Here is a 21,102-nt window from a genome sequence, read left to right as displayed (position 1 = left end):
GCGCTGCCCTCCAATATTAAATTGCTGATCCCTTGATGCCTCAGAATATGTCCTACTAATCGTTCCCTTCTTCTAGTCAAGTTGTGCCACAAATTTCTCTTTTCCCCAATTCTATTCAGTACTTTCTCATTAGTTATGTGATCTACCTACCTTATCTCCAGCATCCTTCTGTAGGACCACATTTCGAAAGCTTCTATCCTCTTTTTGTCTAACTATTTATCGTCCACGTTTCACTTCCATACACGGCTACAGTCCATACAAATACTTTCAGAAACGACTTCTTGACACTTAAATCTATACTCGATGTTAACAAATTTCTCTTCTTCAGAAACGCTTTTCTTGCCATTGCCATCTTATATCTTATATCCTCTCTACTTCGACCATCGTTAGTTATTTTGCTCCCCAAATAGCAAAACTCATTTACTATTTTGAAGCGTCTCAGTTCCTAATCTAATACCCTCAGCATCACCCTATTTAATTTGACTACATTGCATTATCCTCGTTGATATTCATCTTATCTCCTCCTTTCAAGACACTGTCCATTCCGTTCAGCTGTTCTTCCAGGTCCTTCGCTCTCTCTGACAGAATTACAATGTCATCGGCGAACCTCAAAATTTTTATTTCTTCTCTGTGGATTTTAATTCCTACTCCGAATTTTTCTTTTGTTTCCTTTACTGCTTGCTCAATATACATATTGTGTTATTTCTGCTAAATTGCCATCATCAGGTTTTCTGTAAGTAAATGGTATATAATTTAGGTACACTGTTTCTAATTTTATAGGCAATTATTAAATGGATCTCGTTATTATACATTTTTACGTACGTCTCATGTTTCTGACGACCATGCGATATCGGTGTTGCTGTCACCGTCTATTTGCTTGTTAATTGCGTACCTTTGGCGCTATTGCAGAAACTATGGTTGGTTATCACCCTATCTGACTTATTATTTTATGCAATTGACGGCTTATATTCTTCGTATCAATATTTTCGTGACAGCTTATTTCACAGATAACCCATCGATATTGTATGGTTACAGGCAGTTCAGTTTATCGTTGCTATTATGTAGGTACTGATCTTTGCTAATGTTGCATTTTTCCGTGTGTTATATCTGTATCTATCTACACTGCTTGGCAGTTGCTAACAAGGGAACCTCCCCATCGCACCCCCCTCAGATTTAGTTATAAGGGCAATGTAAGATTAGGAGCGCCGTGGTCCCGTGGTTAGCGTGAGCAACTGCGGAATGAGAGGTCCTTTGTTCAAATCTTCCCTCGCGTAACAATTTTACTTTTTTTATTTTCGCAAAGTTATTATCTGTCCGTTCGTTCATTAACGTCTCTGTTCACTGTAATAAGTTTAGTGTCTGTGTTTTGCGACCGCACCGCAAAACCGTGCGATTAGTAGACGAAAGGACATGCCTCTCCAATGGTAACCGAATACATTTGATCGCAAGGTCATAGGTCAACCGATTCCTCCACAGCAAAACACGTCCGATGTATTCTATTCGACACTGGTGACGGCATGTGCGTCACATGACATGAATATGTTGTCGACCCACCTACCTTGTACACTTGGCGAATGGGTAAAAAGATTCTTCTACCTTGCCCGATTTAGGTTTTCTTGTGGATGTGCTAACCACTCCCAAAAAAAAGTGATCACATCGGACGGACAGATAATAGTTGTCTGAAAATAAAAAATTAAACTTTTCACTTGAGGGAAAACTTGAACCAAGGACCTCTGGCTTGGCAGCTGCTCACCCTAACCACGGGACCACGGCGCTCCTGTGCTGACATTAGCCTTGATGTTGCCTGTCGTGTGCATGGACTACTCAGTTTGTATATTTTGCTTTTTTTTTTTCATAGTTCCACACAACTTCTTCCTGTTTTCTCGATTGGTCTCTGTTTAGTTTTTCAAGGCATGTCCACTGTGCCAACTTATAACTAAATCTGAGGGGGGTGCGATGGGGATGTTCCCTTGTAAGAACTGGCCCGATGTGGCCGAGCGGTTCTAGGCGCTTCAGTCTGGAGCCGCGCGATCGCTACGGTCGAAGGTTCGAATCCTGCCTCAGACATGGATGTGTGTGCTGTCCTTTGGTTAGTTAGGTTTAAGTAGTTCGAAGTTCTGGGGTACTGATGACCTCAGATGTTAAGTCCCATATTGCTCAGAACCATTTGAACCGTTTTAGTTGCTAAGAAACAACTGGCACTTGCTAAGGAACAACCGGCCGCTGCTGCGGAGCACCCGCCTAATGATACTAAAAGGAAATCCGGACGGCGGGTCGTGTTAACTGCGGCGAAACCTGTGCCAGAACGCTCATGCATTCAAGAGTGCATGCAGTGCGGTGCCTGACGAAAGTTGTTATGGAAACGATTAGTGCGACATTCCGTGTGGTACGGAAACGTGTCTGAAGACATCGTTTGGGTGTTTGCGATCATGTACGAGCAGATGGGGGGCGCGAAGCCGGTCGATGTGTCACTACTTTGGCTACAACAATGGATGTGCGCAAATGTGTTATCTCTCGATTGAAAAAGATTGCTGAAGGCGGAAATGCTATGAGAAAGCACGCCGGTGGTCTGAGACGGACCACCGCATCGCAAAAGGATCGATATGTAGCTCTTGTGGCGAAAAGGAACATACATATCACTCCTAGGCAAATTGCTGCAGCCCTCACAACGCCTAACGGTACACGTGTCTCTGCCAGAACCACTTCGTGGTCATTAAATCAGGCTGATTCGTATGCTTGGATGCCTGATATACGTATCGCACGGCAACCACACTTTCGTTGAAAAAGAATTATTCGGTGCCCGTGGCATGTTGGTTGGGGTCACCAACAGAGGTCCAGAGTGATGTTCTCCGACGAATCCTGTACCACTGTGACGAGTGCTTCTGACCACCACGAGTATGGAGAGAGAGGAAAACGCGTTACACACCACGGAATGTTCTTGTACGTCACTGGGATGGCCTGGGTCTTATGGCATTTTTGTGTGGGCAGGCGGTATGCTCAATGACCGAACACCGCCGCGTAGTTTTGTACGAGGCACTGTTAGAACACCGCGATATTGCAGAGTCTTCCACTGGAGTCTATCATCTCCGTAACGCTTTCGAGATTACTAAATGATCCTGTAACGAAGCGCGCTGCTCTCCGTTGGATCTCCTCTATCTCTTCTACCAACCCTATCTGGTACGGATCCCACACTGCGCTATTCGTCCACGAGACTCAGAGGGCCATAGACACGGGTACCCAGGTAGATGAAGTGTTTCTTGACTTCCACAAGACGTTCGATACAGATCCCCACAGTCGTTTAATGGACAAAGTAAGAGCATACGGACTATCAGACCAATTGTGTGATTGGATTAAAGAGTTCCTAGATAACAGAACGCAGCATGTCATTCTCAATGGAGAGAAGTCCTCCGAAGTAAGAGTGATTTCAGGTTTGCCGCAGGAGAGTGTCGTAGGACCGTTGCTATTCACAATATACATAAATGACCTTGTGGATGACATAAGTAGTTCACTGAGGCTTTTTGCGGATGATGCTGTGGTATATCGAGAGGTTGTAACAATGGAAAATTGTACTGTAATGCAGGAAGATCTGCAATGAATTGACGCATGGTACAGGGAATGGCAATTGAATCTCAATGTAGACAAGTGTAATGTGCTGCGAATACATAGAAAGATAGATCCCTTATCATTTAGCTACAATGTAGCAGGTCAGCAACTGGAAGCAGTTAAATCCATAAATTATCTGGGAGTACACATTAGGAGTGATTTAAAATGGAATTACCAAATAAAATTAATCATCGGTAAAGCAGATGCCAGACTGAGGTTCATTGGAAGAATCCTAAGGAAATACAATCCGAAAACAAAGGAAGTAGGTAACAGTACGCTTCTTCGCCCACTGCTTGAATATTGCTCAGCAGTGTGGGATCCGTACCAGAGAGGGTTGATAGAAGAGATAGAGAAGATCCAACGGACAGCTGCGCCCTTCGTTACAGGATCATTTAGCAGTCGCGAAAGCGTTACGGAGATGATAGATAAACTCCAGAGGAAGACTCTGCAGGAAAGACGCTCAGTAGCTCGGTACGGGCTTTTGTTGAAGTTTCGAGAACATACCTTCACCGAGGAGTCAAGCAGTATATTGCTCCCTCCTACGTATATTTCGCGAAGAGACCATGAGGATAAAATCAGAGAGATTAGAGCCCACACAGAGGCATACCGTCAGTCCTTCTTTCCACGAACAATACGAGACTGGAATAGAAGGGAGAACCGATAGAGGTACTCAAGGTACTGTCCGCCACACACCGTCAGGTGGCTTGCGGAGTATGGATGTAGATGTAGATGTAGATGTAGAGATTAATCTTGATTATGTCTGTCTGTTTAGTGGTTTAGTAAGTCTCGACTTCATGTTTATGAGCGACAATAGCCAGCCCCACAGCACCGCTGAGATGTCGAACACACTCTGAAGTGGAGATATTGAGCGTACGGAATGGCCTGCGTAGTCCCCGGACCTAAACTTCATTGAGAATTTCTGGGATGCTCTTGGCAGAAATATTTCTCAACTAACACCCGTTCCCCTAACTCTGCAAGAACTGAAAAACGCCTTGAGCGGTGAGTGACCATATCCCACAAGCTTGATAGCCAACATGAGCAGCAGCTGCAATATGTATATTATTGCCCATGGAAGGAACATTCCTTACTAGGAGTCCGATATCGCCCTTTATGCTGGGAGTCTGACGCGAGTCAAATGTATGTCTGGCATCCTACCTTCCCAAGTGGTGAAATCTGTACCTTGTTCGTTATAAGCGTGACACCTCACCTCTGTTACGTATGTACTGTGTTTCATGTCATCTATCATTGGCTTCCATTATTCCCGTCCTACAATGTGTCTGTTCCATCTCAGCTGTCAAGGAGTGTAAAAACAGTAGAGCAGTTTAACCACTTTCAGGGGAGATTTCGAGATCCGCCCCTGTACTCGAATTCCGCTGGCAGTTCCTTAGCTGCCTCCACGTGGCCACTAACAACTTCCGCCAATGATAATTACAACAAAGCGGCAGTACAGCTCAAAGTCGGCCAGGGGGTACTTGCACAAAATCATTGATTTCAAGTTCACGAGGAAACAAATCAAGATTATTGCCTTCAAATCACCGTAGCCTAGTATGTCACTTTTGATCAGCACTACCTGCAGCCAGCTAAAGAGTCCGCCCTGTACTCTGAGATCTCTTTTTACAGAACAAGTCCGCCCTCACCGGTGTGCAACACCCGCCGACAGAAACAGGGAAGTCCTTTGCAGATTTAGACGCCTGCGCATCGGGAACACAGTTTCGAATGCTTCGTAGTGTTTCCGCGCAAGAAAAGCAAGCTAGCTGGTCACGACGCATCACTGACTCTCGGCTTCCGAAATGACGACCAGCTGAAAACAGAAATTACACCCCACAGTGCAGATGACATGGCAAGCTCCAGATCGCTCAACGAAATTACTTAAGGGGCTCCGGAAAGGCTCAAAACCATGAAAAGTTCAATTTTTACTTTTTTGCGTTTTCTGAATCTGCAGACTATTATAATTTATTCAATTCCGAAGACTACAACTATTTATAAATTTTTTTTGAAATGTGTTCTACATGGGCGTTAAACTGCTGTCAAATGGTGTTATTATTAACGTCCGTGTTCATCAGGTACATTTTAGTGATGTGAGATAAAGTATGTGTTGTGGCTAACTTGTGATGGTTCAATATATATCGCTGGTGTGATTGTTGATTGTTTCATGTTTATTTACTCTGTCGTTATCTCGAAAATATTCGTATTTAATTCTGTTTCTTGAGTCACTGTTTTGTTGAAGTATAATAATGAGTAAAAGTAAAGTTATTAGAAATTCTCTGAAGGCTTTTAAGAAAAGGAGAAATGTTGGAAAGCCAAAGTATGTGTTATTACTGTAAACAATAAAGATGATAACCAAGTGAGTGAACCTAACCTCTCAAGTACACCTGCCCATAGCAGTCAAAGTGGGAAAGAAAATACTTCACAGAAGAAGCTTGGTTCAATGAGTGAAAACTATGGATGTTTTATGGGCGAATCGGATGTGAATGAAATATTTGATATGTCGGTTCTCAAAGGAATTTTTTCAAACTGTGTAAGATGTATTCATTGTAGTGAAGTTGGTCTGGAACTCTCCATAATAAAGCACGTAGGACTTGCTAGTGAAATACAACTGAAATGTGATAAGTGTTCATACATGACCACCTTTTGGAACAGTGTTTCAGTAACTGCAACTGAAGAAAATGGTAGCAAAATCTACGAACACAACAACGAGCGATGCTTGCTTTAGACAAGGAACGCCTTCGGGCTGCAGACAGGGCTGTAAAGAGTCTAGAAATACAAGCAAGAGTAAACAGGAGGAGGAACAAGAGGAAGTTGGAGGAGGAGTTTGCAGAGGATGAAGATAATCCATCCTATGGACCTGGAATGCACTAAAGAGTTAATCCAATCTTTGTCGCTCGATTCCCAAAACTTTTATTTTCTCATACTAATTACATGTTTTCTAAGGATCTTCCAAACATATTTGTTTCAAACTTTCAGTAAATGTTACACAGTACCTTCTGCATAATTTAACACAGCCTTTTTCCAAAAAACTGTATATTTCTGAATATATAAATAAAAAATTGCAAAAAAATGTTGTGAATTTTCATTACAATTGAAAAAAAAAATCATCTTTAATAACTGAACTAAAATAGTGTAAAATCCCTGTGTTAAGTTGTAGCCCATATTCCAATAAATAATCTGTAAAAAGTTCAACTTCCTACCTCAAATACTTTGTGAGGAAAGATGTAATTTATAAGCGTTATTTTAACATTGCAAGTATAGGGCGTTCCGGAGCCCCTTAACCTTTCGGCGCTGCAGCCAACCAGTATCAGGAGGAGAATGTAGCCCTCTAATTGCTCATTTGCTGCTCCCACGAACAGAGCATCGCTATGGTGCTGCCTTCTGGCAGGACTTTAAGAAATTTTTCTGCAACGTATGCAGGAAACACTGGCCGAAGAGGAGAAATCTCTCGTCCTGTAGGCCAGCCATGCAGGCTACGGCCACAACCAATTTAGGAGGATTAGGAAGATACCAGCCCCCTCCGAGCTCCAGGTTGAAGAACGCCACCTTTCCCTAAGACCCTGTCGCAGACAATGGCAGAAAGAAAGAGCGCACAAACACTTTCAGGAATTGAGATGTTATAAACAGGGCAGTTGCTCGAAAGCGACTTAAAGGTATGTTCACAGAAGATGTTAAACAAAGACAAATAATTAAATTCAAAGTGATTTCATGTACTATCGACTTCTCTTGACAACAGCACGTCACGTGTAACTGCTGAAATTCGCTAAGCGTTCTTTTTATTTTTTTAAGAGCCACGCTATTCATAGTCCGAACCAATAGTTCGATTCCTGTGTTTACTTTTTCTTTGTAGACTCCATCTTTCAAATGCCAGACAGCAGAAATCGAAAGGGAGAAGGTCTGGAGGGGCACCTGGTGGCCAAGAAATATGACCATTTGTGACAAATGTAAGAATTTGTTTTTAATATTGTGAAGCTACTCACGAAAGTGTAAGAGTTTGGGCTGAGCCGATTGGAACAAAGTGTTAAAATGAGAATGGCAACCCTCATGTGCACTTGTTATTCGCCAAAGAGCAGGAGTCTCGTCTCCTCAAATACAAGATGTCCCAGGAAGAATGGTCAGTATTCAGGAATAAGACAGGAACGCTCATTTGACGCAAAGACCATCAAACGTACATATGCCCTATTCTCAGTGGTTCCTGAGATAGAATGCATTTTACCAGACATGTGAAGAACATCTCAGCCGCCACTACACTAATCGCAGCATTGGTCGCGGTAGTTCAAATAACTGGCCACCAATATCGCCAGACCTTACACAATTAGTTTTTGTGTATGAGATTAGCTGAAGTCTGAAGTGTACACACGAAAGTTGAATACGGGATATAAACTTCTTTGTGGCGTCATGGACGCTGCTACCCTCATCAGGGAACGTGCATGGCACTCGAACAGGTAGCACAACTGTTCTCACAAGAGTGCAAAATGCACTGAAGTTGACGATGCGATGTTCGGACGTTTATTGGGAACTGCAGAACAGATGTGACGTGCACGATATTGCTTGTTAAAAATACGTTTTTTTCTGTTCATAATTTGCAAAATGCATGTTGTAATGTTTACTAAGTGTCGTACGTGTGTACTTTTGTACACCTGATAATGTATCGAATAATGAAGAAAATAAATTACAGTGTACATCAAATTTGTTCTCTCTAGGAAACCATTCGGAATAGGGCATATGTCCATATGACGTTTTTTGCTTCAAATTATCATTTCTGCCATACCCCTGAATACTGAAAATTCCTTCTTGGACAGCCTGTTTATTATGCGACCTTCTGCGCGAAGGACAATACGGGTACGGTGGTTGGTGGAGCCAAACACGACCGTTTCGGAATTACGGATTTCGTGTCCACCGATCTGGACTGGGTAGCCTCAAAATACAAAAAGTACTACCGCACATACCTTCAAGAGAGCAATCACAGCAATTAACATTAAAATTTGTTACTTCCTTGCCTGTTATTACACTGTTAATGTCTTCTCCTGTTTGATAAGTGTCTGCAGAAAAGCAATATGGGGTTTGTGGGTTCACCTTGAACAGACAATGCAATAAAGAAATTAAGTACAAACTGCGGAATATTTAGCAGCGCCGAAATACAATAAACTGTCGCTAATCCGGCCTCTCAGTATGCGGACCACAATCATCCTCTAGTCGATCAAGGAGAAATGACGCATACAAAAACGAATTCTCGTGTGCAACCAAGTTCTTAGTTACTTACAATATTAAACAATGCTACACATGTTTGAAATTGTGGTTTTCTATATGGCTCGGTATCACGGCTTCCAAAAGGATCTCGAAATGAGAAATAAGTTCCTCGCAGAAAGCCATTGCTGCTGAGCACAATTTTAGACGAGCAACTATTGATGACCAAAAAATTAACAGACGAAGAGGTAATCAAAGTCGTATAGGAAAGATATGATGAACCTGACGAAGAAAAGGACATAGGTTGAGCGAACATGAAGATATCTCACACTCCTAGTGCTGCAGCTACAGACATCTTCCTAGAGTACATTATGCAACAACCAGAAACATGCAATACCGACGTATAGCTTGTAAAGCCGTTGTGCTTACATACAGTACTGTCATCGGATATCATTTTGCAACAGTTAAAATTTGGGAAATGTTTCATACTGAGTGATACTACTGTGTACGTACACACTCAATACTAATTCTCCTTCGAAAAAGAGTATCTTTGGATTTAATAAAACAACGCCTACGTGTGTACACTAAATTTGCGACCCACTCATCAGTCTGGCACTTCCGCTAATCCTACAACCGTATGAGCAACGAATGGACGGATTAGCAAGAGTCTACTGTATAATAATGTGAAATATACATCTGAATCTACAAGGATGCTCTACAAATCACATTTAAGTGCCTGGCAGAGGAGCCGGCCGCGGTGGCCGTGCGGTTCTAAGCGCTCCAGTCCGGAGTCGCGTTGTTGCTACGGTCGCAGGTTCGAGTCCTGCCTCGGGCATGGATGTATGTGATGTCCTTAGGTTAGTTAGGTTTAAGTAGTTCTAAGTTCTAGGGGACTGATGACCACAGCAGTTGAGTCCCATAGTGCTCAGTGCCATTTGAACCATTTTTTGTCTGGCAGAGGATTCATCGAACCACTTCACAATTCTCCATTATTCCCATCTCGTACAGCACGCTGGAAGAATGAACACCTATATCTTTCCGTACGAGCTCTGATTTCCCTTATTTTATCACGGTGATCGTTTCTCCCTGTGTAGGTCGGCGTCAACAAAATGTTTTCGCATTCGGAGGACAAAGTTGGTGATTGGAATTTCGGGAGAATATTGCTCCGTAACGAAAAACGCCCTTGTTTTAATGACGTCCACCCCAAATCATGTATCATTTCAGTGACACTCTCTCCCCTATTTCGTCATAATACAAAACGTGCTGCCCTTCTTTGAACTTTTTCGATGTACTCCATCAGTCCCACCTGATTAGGATCCCACACCGCGCAACGGCATTCTAATAGAGAACGGACAAGTGTAGTGTAAGCACTCTCCTTAGTCGATCTGTTACATTTTCTAAGTGTCCTGCTAATACAACTCAAACTTTGGTTAGCCTTGCCCACAACATTTTCTACGTGTTCCTTCCAATTTAAGTTGTTCGTAATTGTCATTCCTAGGTATTTAATTGAATTTACGGCCTTTAGATTTGACTGATTTATCGTGTAACCGAAGTTTAACTGTTTCCTTTTAGTACTCATGTGGATTACCTCTCACTTTACGTTGTTCAGTATCAGTTGCCAATTTTCTCACCATTCAGATATCTATTTCTAAATCGTTTGCACTTTCTTTTGATCTTCTAATGACTTCATTAGTCGATAAACGACAGTGCCATCTGCAAACGACCTAAGACTGGTACTCAGATTGCCTCCCAAATCGTTTCTATAGATAAGGAACAGCAAAGAGCCTTTAACACTACCTTGGGGAACGCCAGAAATCACTTCTGTTTTACTCGATGACTTTCCATCAATTACTACGAACTGTGATCTCTGTGACAGGAAATCACGAATCCAGTCACATAACTGCATAAACATGCAATTTCATTACAACACACTTGTGTGGTACAGTTTTAAAAGCCTTCCGGAAATCCAGAAACACGATATCAATTTGAAATCCCTTGTCAATAGCACTCAACACTTCATGCGAGTAAAGAGCTAGTTGTGTTTCACAAGAACGACGTTTTCTAAATCCGTGTTGACTGTTTGTCAATAGATCGTTTCCTTCGAGGTAATTCATAATGTTCGAACACAATATATGTTCCCAAATCTTCCTGCATATCGACGTCAATGACACGGACCTGTAATTTAATTGATTAGCTGTTACTACCTTTCTTGTTTGTTGGAGTGACCTGTGCAGCTTTCCTGTCTTTGGGTACGGATCTTTCGTCGAGCGAACGGTTGTATATGACTGTTAAGTATGGAGCTATTGCATCAGCATACTCTGAAAGGAGTCTAATTGGTATACAGTCTGGACCGGAAGATTTGCTTTTGTTAAGTGATTTAAGTTGCTTCACTAGTCTGATGATTTTTACTTTTACGTTACAGATTTTGGTAGCTATTCTTTGTTCGAATTATAGAATATTTACTTCGTCCTCTTTTGTGAAGGTATTTCGTAAGGCTGAGTGTAGTAACTCTGCTTTGGCAGCACTGTCTTCCATAGTATCTCCATTGCTATCGTGCAGAAAAGGCGTTGATTGTGTCTTGCCGCTAACATGCTTCACATAAGACCAGAATCTCTTTGGATTTTCTGCCAGGTTTCGAGACAATGTTTCGTTGTTGGAAACTACTATAAACGTCTCATGTTGAAGTCCGCACTAAATTTCGAGCTTCTGAAAAAAAATCGCCAATCTTGGGGATTTTGCGTGTGTTTAAATTTGGCATGTTTATTTCGTTGTTTGTGCAACAGTGTTCTGATGCGTTTTGTGTACCAAGCAGGATCAGCTCCGTCGTGTGTTAATTTATTCGGTATAAATCTCTCAACTGCTGCCGATACTATTTCTTTGAATTCAAGCCACATGTGGTATACAATTTCATTGTTAGTTTTGAAGGAGTGGAGATCGTCTCTCAGGAAGGCGTCAAGTGAATTTTAACTGCTTTTTTGAATAGGTATGTTTTCCATTTATTTTTGGAGGATTTAGTGTTACAATATTCAGTCTCGCTAGGACAACCCTGTGTTCACTAATCCCTTATCCGTTTTGATGCTCGTTATGAACTCAGGATTATTTGTTGCTAAGAGGTCAAGTGTGTTTCCACAGCCGTTTACCATTCGCGTTGGCTCATGAACTAACTGCTCGAAATAATTTTCAGAAAATGCGTTAAGCACAATTTAGGATGATGTTTTATGTGTACCTCCGGAATGAAACATGTATTTTCGCCAACATATCAAGGATAAATTAAAGTCACCACCAACTATAGTCGTATGAGTCGGGTACGTGTTTGAAATCAATCTCAAGTTTTCTTTGAACCTTTCAGCAGTAGTATCATCTGAATACTTTCCAGTATTACTATATAGAACAAACACGCAGGCTTTTTAGAATAAAGTACTCATAACACATAAGAACTGTGAAGACAGACAGTTCACATTTCACTATTGTAGCTCATTTAGTGAATAATGACCAGCACCCGACAAAGACAGGAACAGGCCTACACAGCAGTTCGCTGCATCGAAGATAACATTTTAAGAACGCTGATACATGCAAATAGCATTATCTGAAGGTAAAAACTAATAAAAGACCAAGGTACACTCTGTAACAAGACACTCCTCACTTCCACAACGCAACTGACAAATGACACAGAACATTATTTAGATACACACACACGTGCGCGCGCGCGCGCTGATTCAGATTTCAGATTCATACTCTGCTCCCATATCACCTGTCGACGTCTGGTAAACACAATTCTCCACAGTCATTCCCGCCATCCAAATTCCCACGGCATACATGACAAAAACGAGATGGAGTAACAGATGAACTATTGTCGACGACTTTTGTCGCTTCTAGTGAAACAGTGTTCACCAACGCCGTTTCCGGGAACAGAAAAATGACCTGTAGATGTGAGTGCACTAAATAAATACATTTTAATCCTGTTTTCTCGTTTAGTAGCACCGCACATTACAAACTGGTCTAATATATAAATAGATGGCCAGACGAGTACTTAATATGACATGGAAGTGCAGAGCAATCTCTAGCCCATCTCATACACAGAAACGTATTTTTAAAGCAGTCGGAAAGTAAATAGAGAACAGCAAATAAATTAACACAGCTTCTTCTCTCTTAGGATTCGTCGAATCATCAAATTACAGCCGTAAAGTCACATTTTTGGTGTGTAACGCTATATTTTTGGTGTGTAACGCTACATTTTTGGTGTGTAACGCTACTACAAACAACATAGAGAACGCATTATTGTGGCCAAGATAGACACGAAACCCACGCCTACAACAATTGTACAAGTTCATATGCCAACTAGCTCTGCAGATGACGAAGAAATTGATGAAATGTATGATGAGATAAAAGAAATTATTCAGGTAGTGAAGGGAGACGAAAATTTAATAGTCATGGGTGATTGGAATTCGAGAGTAGGAAAAGGGAGAGAGGGAAACATAGTAGGTGAATATGGATTGGGGCTAAGAAATGAAAGAGGAAACCGCCTGGAAGCATTTTGAGCAGAACATAACTTAATCATAGCTAACACTTGGTTCAAGAATCATGAAAGAAGGTTGTATACATGGAAGAACCCTGGAGATACTAGAAGATATCAGATAGATTATATAATGGTAAGACAGAGATTTAGGAACCGGGTTTTAAATTGTAAGACATTTCCACGGGCAGATGTGGACTCTGACCACAATCTCTTGGTTATGAACTGTACATTAAAACTGAAGAAACTGCAAAAAGGTGGGAATTTGAGGAGATGGGACCTCGATAAACTGAAAGAACCAGAGGTTGTAGAGAGTTTCAGGAAGAGCATAAAGGAACAATTGACAAGAATGGGGGAAAGAAATACAGTAGAAGAAGAATGGATAGCTTTGAGGGATGAAGTGGTGAAGGCAGCAGAGGATCAAGTAGGTAAAAAGACGAGGGCTAATAGAAATCCTTGGGTGACAGAAGAAATACTGAATTTAATTGATGAAAGGAGAAAATATAAAAATGCAGTAAATGAAGCAGGCAAAAAGTAATACAAACGTCTCAAAAATGAGATTGACAGGAAGTGCAAAGTGGCTGAGCAGGCATGGCTAGAGGGTAAATGTAAGGATGTAGAGGCTTACCTCACTAGGGGTAAGATAGATACTGCCTACAGGAAAATTAAAGAGACCTTTGGAGAAAAGAGAACCACTTGTATGAATATCAAGAGCTCAGATGGAAACCCAGTTCTAAGCAAAGAAGGGAAAGCAGAAAGGTGGAAGGAGTATATAGAGGGACTATACAAGGCCGATGTTCTTGAGGACAATATTATGGAAATGGAAGAGGATGTAGATGAAGATGAAATGGGAGATGTGACACTGCGTGAAGAATTTGATAAAGCACTGAAAGACCTAAGTCGAAACAAGGCCCTGGGAGTAGACAACATTCCATTAGAACTACTGACAGCCTTGGGAGAGCCAGTCCTGACAAAACTCTACCATCAGGTGAGCAAGATGTATGAGACAGGCGAAATACCCTCAGACTTCAAGAAGAATATAATAATTCCAATCCCAAAGAAAGCAGGCGTTGACAGATGTGAAAGTTACCAAACTGTCAGTTTAATAAGTCGCGGTTGCAAAATACTAACGCGAATTCTGTACAGAAGAATGGAAAAACTGGTAGAAGCCGACCTCGGGGAAGATCAGTTTGGATTCCGTAGAAATATGGGAAAACGTGAGGCAATACTGACCCTACGACTTATCTTAGAAGCTAGATTAAGAAAAGGGAAACCTACGTTTCTAGCATTTGTAGACTTGGAGAAAGCTTTTGACAATGTTGACTGGAATAATCTCTTTCAAATTCTGAAGGTGGCAGGGTTAAAATATAGGGAGCGAAAGGCTATTTACAATTTGTACAGAAACCAGTTGGCAGTTATAAGAGTCGAGGGACATGAAAGGGATGCAGTGGTTGGGGAGGGAGTGAGACAGGGTTGTAGCCTCTCCCCGATGTTATTCAATCCGTATATTGAGCAAGCAGTAAAGGAAACAAAAGAAAAATTCGTAGTAGGCATTAAAATCCATAGAGAAGAAATAAAAACCTTGAGGTTCGCCGATGACATTGTAATTCTGTCAGAGACAGCAAAGGACTTGGAAGAGCAGTTGAACGGAATGGATAGTGTCTTGAAGGGAGGATATAAGATGAACATCAATAAAAGCAAAAAAAGGATAATGGAATGTAGTCGAATTAAGTCGGGTGATGCTGAGGGAATTAGATTAGAAAATGAAACACTTAAAGCAGTAAAGGAGTTTTGCTATTTGGGGAGCAAAATAACTGATGATGGTCGAAGTAGAGAGGATCTAAAATGTAGACTGGCAATGGCAAGGAAAGCGTTTCTGAAGAAGAGAAACTTGTTAACATCGAGTATAGATTTAAATGTCACGAAGTCGTTTCTGAAAGTATTTGTATGGAGTGTAGCCATGTATGGAAGTGAAACGTGGACGATAAATAGTTTGGACAAGAAGAGTATAGAGGCCTTTGAAATATGGTGCTACAGAAGAATGCTGAAGATTAGATGGACAGATCACATAACTAATGAGGAAGTATTGAATAGGATTGGGGAGAAGAGGAGTTTGCGGCAGAGCTTGACAAGGAGAAGGGATCGGTTGGTAGGACATGTTCTGAGGCATCAAGGGATCACCAATTTAGTATTGGAGGGCAGTGTGGAGGGTAAAAATCATAGAGGAAGACCAAGAGATGAATGCACTAAACAGATTCAGAAGGATGTAGGCTGCAGTACATATTGGGAGATGAAGAAGCTTGCACAGGATAGAGTATCATGGAGAGCTGCATCAAACCAGTCTCAGGACTGAAGACCACAACAACAACTACAACGTTATTTAAGGTCAAAAATAAATTTAATGAATAAGAGGCACTCTTGATGGAAATGACATGCCATATGAGAAACACACAACATGTAATGAAACAATGACATTGGGGAAGATAAATGAAAGGTACCGTGCTGTACTGAACGTAAGCTAAAACTAATCAAATCAGTAATTAAAAATTAACGTGTTCCACTGTGTAACAATCTACACTGCATATGTTCTAGCATATATTAAAAGTCCCCACTGGTGGTTTCTTATCGCTGAAATAATTTTGGAGGAATAAACGAAGTGTTTTGCACGAATTATGGTATATTGATAATTTTTACTTGTGGATCGTCTGCCAGCAACTGAATAAAACACAATTTTAGTGCCAAACGCGTTTCGCCTTTATTTTCTGCAAGGCATCATCAGTGGCCTGGAATATGTACATATGTTTGCTATTTAATTTACATTTTGGTCACTGTACCTATAGCTTATAAGCAGTTCTGGTGGTTGGTATTTCCTATTGAGTAGAAATGGTTTGAACTGTACTTACAAGTTACGTGGACGACTTCCTGCATATTATGCTCCTCTTGCATTTTTGGTGTTGTTCTACTTCTTATAAACGGCAATTTGTGGTTTTTTCCCCAATTTCACAGCACTGTAAACTGAACACTTGTTTCGATGTAATGTTTTGGTTTCTGTTGCCGACTGTCAGATGTTTTTGCGAAAGATCGAATGTTATTGCCAAACTTTCGAGTGTCATTATTGAAGTATCTATGATCTGTTCGTGTATGCATTTGTGTGTGTGTGTGTGTGTGTGCGTGCGTGCGTGTGTGATATAATTTTATTTTTTTATTTTATTTTAACCTTTTTTGTAGGCAGTGTTTGTGTTTGTGTGTTTGTGTGTGTGTGTGTGTGTGTGTGTGTGTGTGTGTGTGTGGGTTTGTCCAGAAGGGGAAGTGCAAGAGTTTTCTTCCCTCTGTATGTGTGAGAGGAACGATTGGTTTCTTTATTTTTTTATTTTTTTTATTTTTATCTTATTATTTCTTTTATTAAGTGCAGTAGGGAACCTGTGCTGATGTGTGTTTGTTCATTTATCACATGTTTGTTTTCAGCGATGGCTTTCTGAATGTGGAAGTTTTCTTGCACTTGTATAAGATGTGTGTCGTGGTTACTTATTCTCATTATTTTCATTTCTTGTTCCATGTTTGTAGGATGGTGGTTATGGTGTTTTAAATGTTCTGCAAATGTCATGGCTATGTATACTCCATCACAACTTTGACATTCAAATTTATATATTCCTAATTGTTGGAACTTGCTGCTCTTGGTAGCTGGTTGGCTTAGGTGTAATTGAAGGGTTTGCCCAGACTTATATGCTATTTGGAATCCCTGTTCTTCAGGATGTTTGCAACTCTGTGTATTAGTATACGTGTGTAGGTCATGCTGTACGAACTGGTTCTTTTCTGTGTGGTGTTGTCATTGTGTGTGTTTGTAAGTTCTCTTGTATTCTGGGAATGTTGTGTTTGCCCATAAATAAATATTATCAATATACCGTAATATTACACGCAACTGAATCAGACAGGACTACAAAAGTTGAAGATGTTTTGCATGAAGTTTCTTTTTCTCTCCTTGTTTATTTCTCTCTCCACTAGCTGATACAAGAACAAATTTCAGTAAAAGCAGCTGCAATTAGACTGTTTCTTCTGTCAGAACGCACAGTTCCGCTTGCTCAGCAGTACAAAAGCCATTGTAGGTTCCCTGAAAGGGGCCACAGACTGCAGGCGGTCCAGCAGTGGTGAGAGCTCATTCAGACGGGGCAACACGCCCCCCCCCCCCCCCCAGCCCTCCCTCTGTCACCACCTGTGGAGAGGTCAAACACCTCTTTGGCCATACCTCTTCGTACGAGTACAGTGACCTCTTCTCTCACAATGACCGCCGTGGTTATTGTGTCAATCACCTCTGGAAGCTGCGATTCAAAAATTACGAACTGGCTCTCAACCATGATAATAATATTATTTGGTCATTTATATTCTCAACTTGTTTGAGATCCTTTGAATCAAAGCTACCTAATCATAGATCAGATGATTACAGTGGGTGAATTTTCAATACAAGGTGGCATTTTCATTGTTTCTGGGGTGCGCAAAACAATCAAAGGATGCACACGTAATCCTGAACGAAATTGAAATGTTATGTATTATTTTTCAAGCAACCTAATATTCATGCAACTATAGCTGCATAGTTTTACGTCACAAATGATACGTCGGAAGAGCGTAAAACTAATTTGTACATAAAATGTTAAAATCATAAAGATTTCGAGAGCTGCTTTACCTAGACGAAACACGTTGGTAACTAGCTTCTTGGAAACTTTCAACAAGAAAGCGTTGGGAAACATTACATTCCAACTGGGCTCGACTGATTGCGGTACTTGACGATTGTACTGGGACGAATGCGGCATATTTTTCCTCGTTTGTGTCCTCCGCATACTACCAATACGAACCAGGGAATCTGCTGCCTGTCCCATCTGCGCAGGATTGACCGTTCGGCAGTAGGTGGTATCTAATGTAGTTCTTATAAACATTCTTGAATTATTGGTCAAATAATACATCGGAAGAGAAAGTTTCGTATGGAAAGTATCTGTACATTGTGCTGGCGATCGTTCTGTAAGCATAGAAAATTTCGTACAGAGTCAAAGTAAATTACTTGCAGTAATGTAAACATGTGAGTGGTACAGTGCAACAGAAAGAGGATTGAAGCTACCACTCCCAACTACCGCTTGATATTTATTGGACATTTCTGTTATTAATCTTGGTTAGCAACTTGTAAATGGAACCTCCACAGTCCTACGTATCTCTGTTTACAAACGTTGTTCGAACGAGCGGGGTGGCGCATTGGCTAGCACACTGGACTCGCATTTGGGAGGACGACGGTTCAAACCCGTGTTCAGCCATCTAGATTTAGGTTTTCCGTGATTTCCCTAAATCGCTTCAGGCAAAGGACACCACCGACTTTCTTCTCCAACCTTCCCTTATCCGGTCGAAACGATGACCTCGCAGTTTGGTTCCCTCACCCGAATCAACTGACCAAAATGTTGTTGGAATGTAAATCATTTCCCTGTCTAATGTTCAACGGACGAATATTGTGGCTTCCTTTCAAATACGCCCATGATACCAACGACAAATCCCACGAAAAAATAAATGTCAGTTACATGAAAGACATCACAGATGTATTTTAACAAAGTAGCAGATCTGCGTCAAGATGAATAATTTCTGTACTCTTCAGTGCTGTAGAAAATGCTGAGAAATCGAGGAAGATTGAAGAACAATTCTGTTGCTACTGCTGTATGTCTCGTATCACGATAGTGAGAATAAAATGAAGAGATGAGGGCGCTTACAGAGTCATGTACACGTTTTAGCCTCGCTCAGAGCACTACGGGAGTAAGACAGCAAATCCCAAATACTGGTAGGATGCACCCTCCGCCATATAGTTTACACCAGCGGAGGATATAAGTAGATGTAATATCACAAATTTCTCAACTCTTTCTCAAAGTGTTGAATGAAATGGGATTTCACAGCTTAATACAAGAACAAACATTGGCGCTCATGATCTGTCCTGTCAACTGATCCCGCATTTAATCAAGTTGTTCAAAAAATTTTCTTTCCCCGAATTCCTGTAAGTACCTGCTCGATAGCTACCCGATCGGTGCATCTAATATTCAGTATTCTTCTGTAGCATCCAAGTTTTAAAAAATTACACACATGTGTTTAACGAACAGACGACAGGTGTTCGGACGTGGCCTTGTTAAAGGATTCATCACGACGTTCGCCACACCTGATCTAGGAAAACAACAGAAAACCTAAATAAAAATGGCCAGGCGGAGACTGAACCTCTATCCTCCCGAACCTGCGGGCAACGTACTAGTAAATGACCTAACTCATTTGGTTTATATGCTGTGTACAACTTTTTCATGTCCATACATACTTGGAATAATTTATTTTTCTTAGATGTGCAATATTTATTCACTATTTACTGGTTACTATCTGAGCTCCTGGTGGTCCACTTTCTTCTTCCCATCTGTCCATCTCCTCCTCACCACACTCTCGCCCCCTCCTTCTGCCCCCCCCCCCCCATCCCATCTTACCGTCCTTTTCATTCTCTTTCCTTTCTCTGCCAATTTCCGCCTCCCCCTCTCCAAGTGTAAGGAATATGTGTACCAAGTTTGGTTGAAATCAGTCCAATGGTTAAGGAGGAGATGTGGAACATACACACATACATACATGCATTTTTAGAATATGTTTGGAGCCCACAATGAAGTAATTGCGTGCACCACTCATAGTTGCAGATGACATGCGGACCACAGTCATGCTGGTATCCCTCTCTTACATATCCGTACCGTCTTTCCTGCCTGACTGAGGAATTGAGTCCTGCAACTACTCGTAATGGCTGAGATATTGTGCTCACGGCGGTCATGAGACAGGTAAAACAAATTACAGGTCTTGAGTGACTAGGCTTCCAGTAAAAAGCATTGCTTATTGTAAGCTAACAGAGGTTTTTTGACTGTCACTATTTTATTAACTTCTACTTAATTTTTAAATTTGTAATATGCATTAATTGTGAGGTATGTTTCGACTGCCTTTAAAAGTAAATGTATTTTTCATATCTCTTTCTTCTCCTGGGGCAAATTACCATGCAATTTCATTGCACAGTAGGAAATTATATTTATATCCGTTCCCAAAGACTGGAAAGTTGCACAGGTCACACCAATATTCAAGAAAGGTAGTAGGAGTAATCCACTAAATTACAGGCCCATATTGTTAACGTCGATATGCAGCAGGATTTTAGAACATATATTGTGTTAGAACATTATGAATAACCTCGAAGAAAACGGTCTATTGACACACAGTCAACATGGGTTTAGAAAACATCGTTCTTGTGAAACAAAACTAACTCTTTATTCACATGAAGTGTTGAGTGCTATTGACAAGGGATTTCAGGTCGGTTCCGTATTTCTGGATTTCCGGAAGGCTTTCGACACTGTACCACACAAGCTGCTCGTAGTGAAAATGCATGATTATGGAATATCATCTCAGTTATGTGACTGGATTTGTTATTTCCTGTCAGAGAGGTCACAGTTCGTAGTAATTGACTGAAAGTCGTAGAGTAAAACATAAGTGATTTCTGTCGTTCCCCGAAGTAGTGTTATAGGCCCTTTGCAGTTCCTTATCTACATAAACGTTTTGGGAGACAATCTGAGTAGCAGTCTTAGGTTGTTTGCAGATGACGCTGTGGTTTATCGACTAATGAAGGCATTAGAAGATGAAAATAAATTGCAAAACGATTTAGAAAAGATATCTGTATGGTGCGAGAATTGGCACCTGATCCTAAATAATGAAAAGTGAAAGGTCATCCACATGAGTACTAAAAGGAATCCGTTAAACTTCGGTTACACGATAAATCAGTCATA

This window comes from Schistocerca piceifrons, chromosome 3 (genome assembly GCF_021461385.2).
Source record: "Schistocerca piceifrons isolate TAMUIC-IGC-003096 chromosome 3, iqSchPice1.1, whole genome shotgun sequence".
NCBI lineage: Eukaryota > Metazoa > Arthropoda > Insecta > Orthoptera > Acrididae > Schistocerca > Schistocerca piceifrons.
Note: the sequence above shows the minus strand (reverse complement) of the source record.